Below are 6,279 nucleotides of genomic sequence, written 5' to 3'. Positions count from 1 at the left end.
ACGTTCTTCACACCGTTAAGAATGATTCAATTCACAGTAGAGATGTCCTCTCCACATGCGTGGCATCCGCTAAATTGGGCCACTTTTTGGTTAATGAAAACACAATATGTGACATTAAATTGTGTTTCTAATATTAATAATGATTGTTTTGACTGTTTTTTTGTTGAATTTATGGAATAAAATACTCTACAGCTGTTAAAACATCAGATGACCCTAATTTTTGACATATGCACCAGTCAGGCACAATGGGCCACTCCAACTGCAAAGTGAAAGCAGTCATGTTTCATATTACAATCAAATTATTATTATTATTATAAAAATTAGCAGTAGCAACATCATAGATCATTAATTAAATTAATTAAATGTTTAAAATATGAAAATTACAGCCCTTTCACTATAGCAACAACATTGTAATATAGGCTTAATTAAGAACGTGTGAGAGACAAAAGGGAGACTGAAAGTGTGTGTTTGTTTCTGGACTTGTAAAAACAGAACAACCTCAAAAATCAAACAACTAGGCGTAGACCACGGCATTTTAAAGACAGTCCTGGCAGATGAAGCTGTCTTCAGCTCTCATGAAACCAGGTGCAGGGCCCACAGCGCATCCAGTCTCCAATGACCTTTTTGCCACTGGGGTCACCATAAGGGGCTTGGCAAATCTTGGAAGCAGATCTTATTTTTAAGAGACACTATCTGTAGACTCACATGTCTTTTTCATCTTTCCTTTTCTTGTGTGAGACACGCAATGAGTTACAAAAGTAAATGTAAAGAGGCATGTAATGGAAATTATTATAATGACGTTCCATTTCATCCTTACTTTTTAATTCTTAATAAGCTGAAATATCAAAATATTTGATCAAACTTAACTCATAACATGACTCATTTGGTCCATTTTAGCTGGAATGTGTGTCTCAAAATACATGAACATATTTAGGTAAAGTGGGCCACTCACAAAAAAGGCTTTTCCTCCAAAATAATTTCATTTAGTAAAACATGAACTTACAATCTAACCGAAAGCATCAGCAAAAGTATTTTACATAATTATTTATGTATATATAAATTTATTTTTTGTTGACTTAAGTCTATTCCATTTTATTTATGTAGCCCAACATTATAACAATAGTCGTCTCAATGCGCTTCTCACCAGTAATTGTGTATTAAACATGAGATCATTCATAAAATACAGTAGGTAATCACTAAACAAAACTAAACTGACTAAACTAAACTGGGCATCCCTGCCCTCAGACCCTCCTTTTCAGTAAGAGAACCCCCCACCCCCCACCCCCAAAAAAAAGGATTCCAGAAAAAAAGCAGAAACCTCAGGGGTGGGGTGTCCACATGAAGCAGGGATCCACTCCCAGGATGGCGATGTAGCTGAACCTTTAGAGAAGAATTAGCTTATCTAACTCGACAACCTCATGTTTGAATCGTCCAGTAGATGTGCTTCATCCAGATGGAACTGGGAGACGGCTGGGGGGGCGTGACCTCCCAGGGGTCTCGTCCACTGATGTGTGGCAGGAAGTCTTCTATAGATACCGTGAACTTGGATAGATATGTTTAAGACTTGTTGTGTGGAGGTGGCATGATGGTGTGGGCCATGAGCACCAATGCATGTCTTTAAGTGACATATGACACCTGGATTATCACCCCCCTCCCCATCCTGTCAGAGCGGCTAAAACTCAATAAAGTTCACTTCTATTTCTCCATTTATTTTATATCAAGATACTCCAAGAGTGACAAACAATCCCGATTGTAAAAGCAAAGCCCCCCCCCAAGGCCCCCAAGGGACTCAGCTGCAATCTGTGTGTTCATTTGCTGGACAGGACAAAAAAACAGTCACAATGAGTTATTTTAGGTTTCTCACCATCAGGTTTTCTTTCTATGAGGCTTTGCCCCAACGACCATAGCTACCATAGACCAATCAAATCAGTTGTTACATGTCAAGTACTGTTGTGGCAACCGTCTGAATTTATTTACATTTATTCTGACTGTTAACTTCTAAGAAACTGAGATCCTCTGAGCGGATGTGGCCCATTTTACCTGATGGCCCAATTTAGCTGATGTCACCATAAAGGGATATCTACATAACATTCAACCACAACAATCAGTGGTATCAGGACCAGACCACATGTCTTACATATTTAAAATGAAAAGTTGACTTGCAAATAAAACAAAGGTTTAAAATGTTAAAGGGCCCATTCCATGCAAAATCACTTTATTGATCTTTCAAGTGTATTATAATGTTCATTCCTCACTAAAAGAACACCCAAAGTGGTATTTCCATGACCATTTATGAGTATTCCTCTAAAAACCTGCGCTCTGAGCACCAGCCCCTCCCACGAAAATGAGTGGGTTCTTACATTGTGATGTAGACCAGTGAAGAACAGCCCCTCCCAGGAAGAGTCTGAGCTGCCAGCACTGCCCCCAGGATAACAGACACACCCACTTTCTCCACGGGTCTCCATGAGGTTCTCCATTAGTTGTTAAAATTTAATAAAATCAAATAAAAACATGTGCACAAGTAAAAACTATGTAAAGGCTTTACTAAAAGATGTGTTTGAAGTTTTCTCTTAAAAACCTGAACAGTGCCACCTCAAGTCCTCAGGCAGGCTGAGGCCCACAGTGCTGAAGCGAGGCCTCGCCAAGGGTTTTAGTTCTGATGAGTGGCGGTTCTACACTAACTTACTCACCGGGCGAGTAACCCCCCCCCCCGCACACGCATACAAATTTGACGACATCCTTCAGTCTCTATCTTTATTTAACATTTTACATAAATTGCATGAATTGTATAACTGGTACTACAGGGGGGTCAAACTCAATCACACAGGGGGCCCAAGTTAAAAACCACTTTAGGTTTTGGGTTGAACAAGATAAACATTTATTGAACACACTACAGCTAAACTTTTAAACCTTTAAAACTGAACTTTTTGAACATAAATATGAATAAAAACAGACAGGAACATTAATCCAGAATAAATCAAGTTAAACCTTAAATACCGTGTAATATTTTGCTCTCCATAAAAATATATTCCATCAAAGTTATACAAATAAGAAGATGCTGCAGAACAAAACAAACCAAGCCTGAAAATAATAAGAAATAACAAATCATTCAGTTTTCTTTGCTCTTTTGTCATTTTTTTAGAGCTGGACTCCTGCATCATTTTTATCAATAAGTTAATTTCTTGGTGTGTGACGTCCTGTGTGTGTCTTTGTGAAACGGATCAGAGGCATTTGATTTTTTTAAAAGCCTGTTATTGTCAATATCATTAAAAACTAAATCATAGAACTCATCAGTGGGATTACTCCAAAAATATTTGGCATTTTTCTAATTTTGTGCAACACCAACAGTAAAAATCCTTCAAAAAACCTTAAAACATTAATAAATAAATGATGGATTGTTTATTTCTGATGTCATAAAGTTCAGCTGTTTTCCTGCATAACCTGCTGTCTTTATGTCAAATGCTGACACCAACTAAATGACAGAAAAGACATGTAATAAAAATATCTACAATAGTTACTAAATAATGACATTATTAGCATGAGCTGAGTGATCCAACAGCATGATGATCCAGGTATTGCATAATCGCAGCGCCCACTACCCCTCCCCTTTTCCTTCGCTAAGACAGGATGTGCAGCAGCAGAATGCTATGAGGGGCCGTATAAGACATTATTTATTCTGAACCATTCACATTCATACATTCTTGCTCTCACAGTCATATATACTCTCTTTCGCATACATATATTCTCTTACGCATCCATATATTCTCTCTCTCACATTCATACATTCTTGCTCTCACAGTCATATATACTCTCTTTCGCATACATATATTCTCACTTGCACATTCATATATTCTCTCTCTCGCATGCATATATATTACTTTACACATACATACATTCTCACTCTCATTGTCACTCTTAAAAAAGAATGTATGTATGTGAAAGACAAGTATATATGAACGTGTGAGGAAGAGTTTATATGTGTGTGTGAGAGAGGAGTATGCATGAAACGGAAGTGACTTTGGATGAAAAGGAAGGCACTTTGAATGAAAAGGAAGGCACTTTGCATGAAACGGAAGGCAGATGATTTCTCGTGCTCTGATTGGACGAGAGGCCGCCACCTCCCATTTTGAACACACTCTAAACCCTATCACTTGTACTGACTCATAACTATTAAGGTTACACAACTTAAATGTCATTTTGTAGTTGATTCAACTATAAAGTATTAAGCTCTATCAAGATTTTTTCAAATTTAACTTAACAGTGCTAAATATTTTAAAGCTTATTTGTATCTAGCACTCAAAAATTTTAAGATCCCTGAAGTAGCGTCATGACGTCATCACGTACTGGTGGGAGGGTCTTTCGTTTTCTCTACGTTAGCTCAGGTGGCCATGTTGGATTTGCCGAATGCGAGTATGCGACGTTTGAAATTGAAAGTCGAGCATTTTATTTTTCTGCAAAGCGTTGCGATTTCGTCCCGCTTCAAGACGCCCCAACCTCGGGGTTTTTTTCCATCCGCCTCATCGCTGATGGTGCCGTCTTGTCTTCAGCCCTGATTTAATTTGGTAAGTATCGTTCATGGTTTATTTTGAATGAATGCTTTAAGAATGCTCTTATACTACCGTAAATGTGGTTTACTGTTGTTTAAACATATGTGTGTTATGATTGTTTTAGAGATTAATGTGGAAATGTATACATGATTAGTTTGTCATAGCAGACGTATGGCGAGCCAAACCCAAATACATTTCTGCCCGTACGTTTAGTTACGACAGTGATGAGGTTTTTTTTTTTTTCAGAGGTAGAAATGGTCTGTTATGCTGCAATCACACTAAACATGATCCGCGTGTGAAATTCGCGTTGGAGGCCTCTGTCTGTGGCTAAAGTTTGCTGCTGGACATTTGTCCAAAAATGTCACTCAAAGCCTCTAACGGTTGTGTGGGAGGAGCTACCGCCAACAGTTTTAAGCCTGGTTGCTACATGGAAGCATTGGGTTTTGAATGCAGCTTTAAGCTTTTATAAATCACTGATCTCCGTTATAAAAACGGTTTTTGTAAAAATAAATTAATCAACGTGCTCGTGTTGTGTTCAGGTACCGAACTACAGAGTGTTCAGTGTTTCACCTCCAGGTAGACGCCAAGGCCAGCCAGGTAACTTGTCTCAGTTATTTGTCTAGAGCTATTTTAAAAAAACAAAAAATGCAATAGGTTGTGTAGTGCAATAAATGTTTTTTGATCAGAATATAATTGAAACATTTTTTAACATTGAAAAATCTCTTTTGGACTTTTTCAGATACTGAACTTCAGAAACTGAACTTCAGAAAGTTCACCAGAAAGTCACCATTTCACCAGAAAAGAGGTGTCAGTGGGTGAGTTTTATACTTATTTAATATATTCATCCTGAACTATTACCATTATTAGATTTATACGGCAGCATGGAAACATTTATGCACATTTTAACTAGCCAAAGGTCTAAATAGAGCTGAAATTATTTACAATTTAACTAAACATATTTAGATTGCAGGCTGAAGGTGGCACAATGGAATGGAGGTGCAAGTTGTGTTCTGTTACTTTGGCACTATGCAGTACTACATATAATACTGCAGTACTACATAGCCAATATTCCAAAGTGTTTCCACTGCCATGTATGTGGAAACACTTTGGAATATTGTCATGTCTTTATGACAGTATATTACAATAATAAAATGATGTTGCATTAGCACCATTCCATCATTTGAAACCATGAAAACTCATCTGTCAAGATCTGAAATGGATTTATGTAGAGTAGATGCAGTCAGAGGAAATTGTGCAGTTTTTACATGTTTGTGTAACTTAAAGCTGCCCTTTTCTGAGACTAAGTCCACCAGAACAGACAGGAACTGGCCAGCTTGGTTAGGATTTATGACCTCCAGGTGAATTTCTAATGTGCATAATTCAAAAACGGATAACAGCTGTAAGAAGCCACGGTGTAACTTGCCTTAAAAATGACTTTGGGTCTTTGACCTGAAGTGGATCATGCCATGAACACTGTATTGTACTCTCACTAGAAATAGACACCTAGAAAAGGTATCATTTTATTATTTCTTAAAGTTCCTTAAATAAATATTGGAAGTGTTTGCCCTTCATTTGCTTCAATAGTAATGGATATTTCTTTTTATTCTTTTAGGACCAGCGTGACGTGAACATGAGACGGGCACTTGTCCTCCTTGCACTTCCTGTTTATCTGCATGAAGATGCCTCCAACTTCTTCAAGACCTGTACAGTAAGTGCACACGACTCCCTGTCA

Source organism: Oryzias latipes, chromosome 6, assembly GCF_002234675.1.
Source record: "Oryzias latipes chromosome 6, ASM223467v1".
In the NCBI taxonomy this organism is placed as follows: Eukaryota; Metazoa; Chordata; class Actinopteri; order Beloniformes; family Adrianichthyidae; genus Oryzias; species Oryzias latipes.
Note: the sequence above shows the minus strand (reverse complement) of the source record.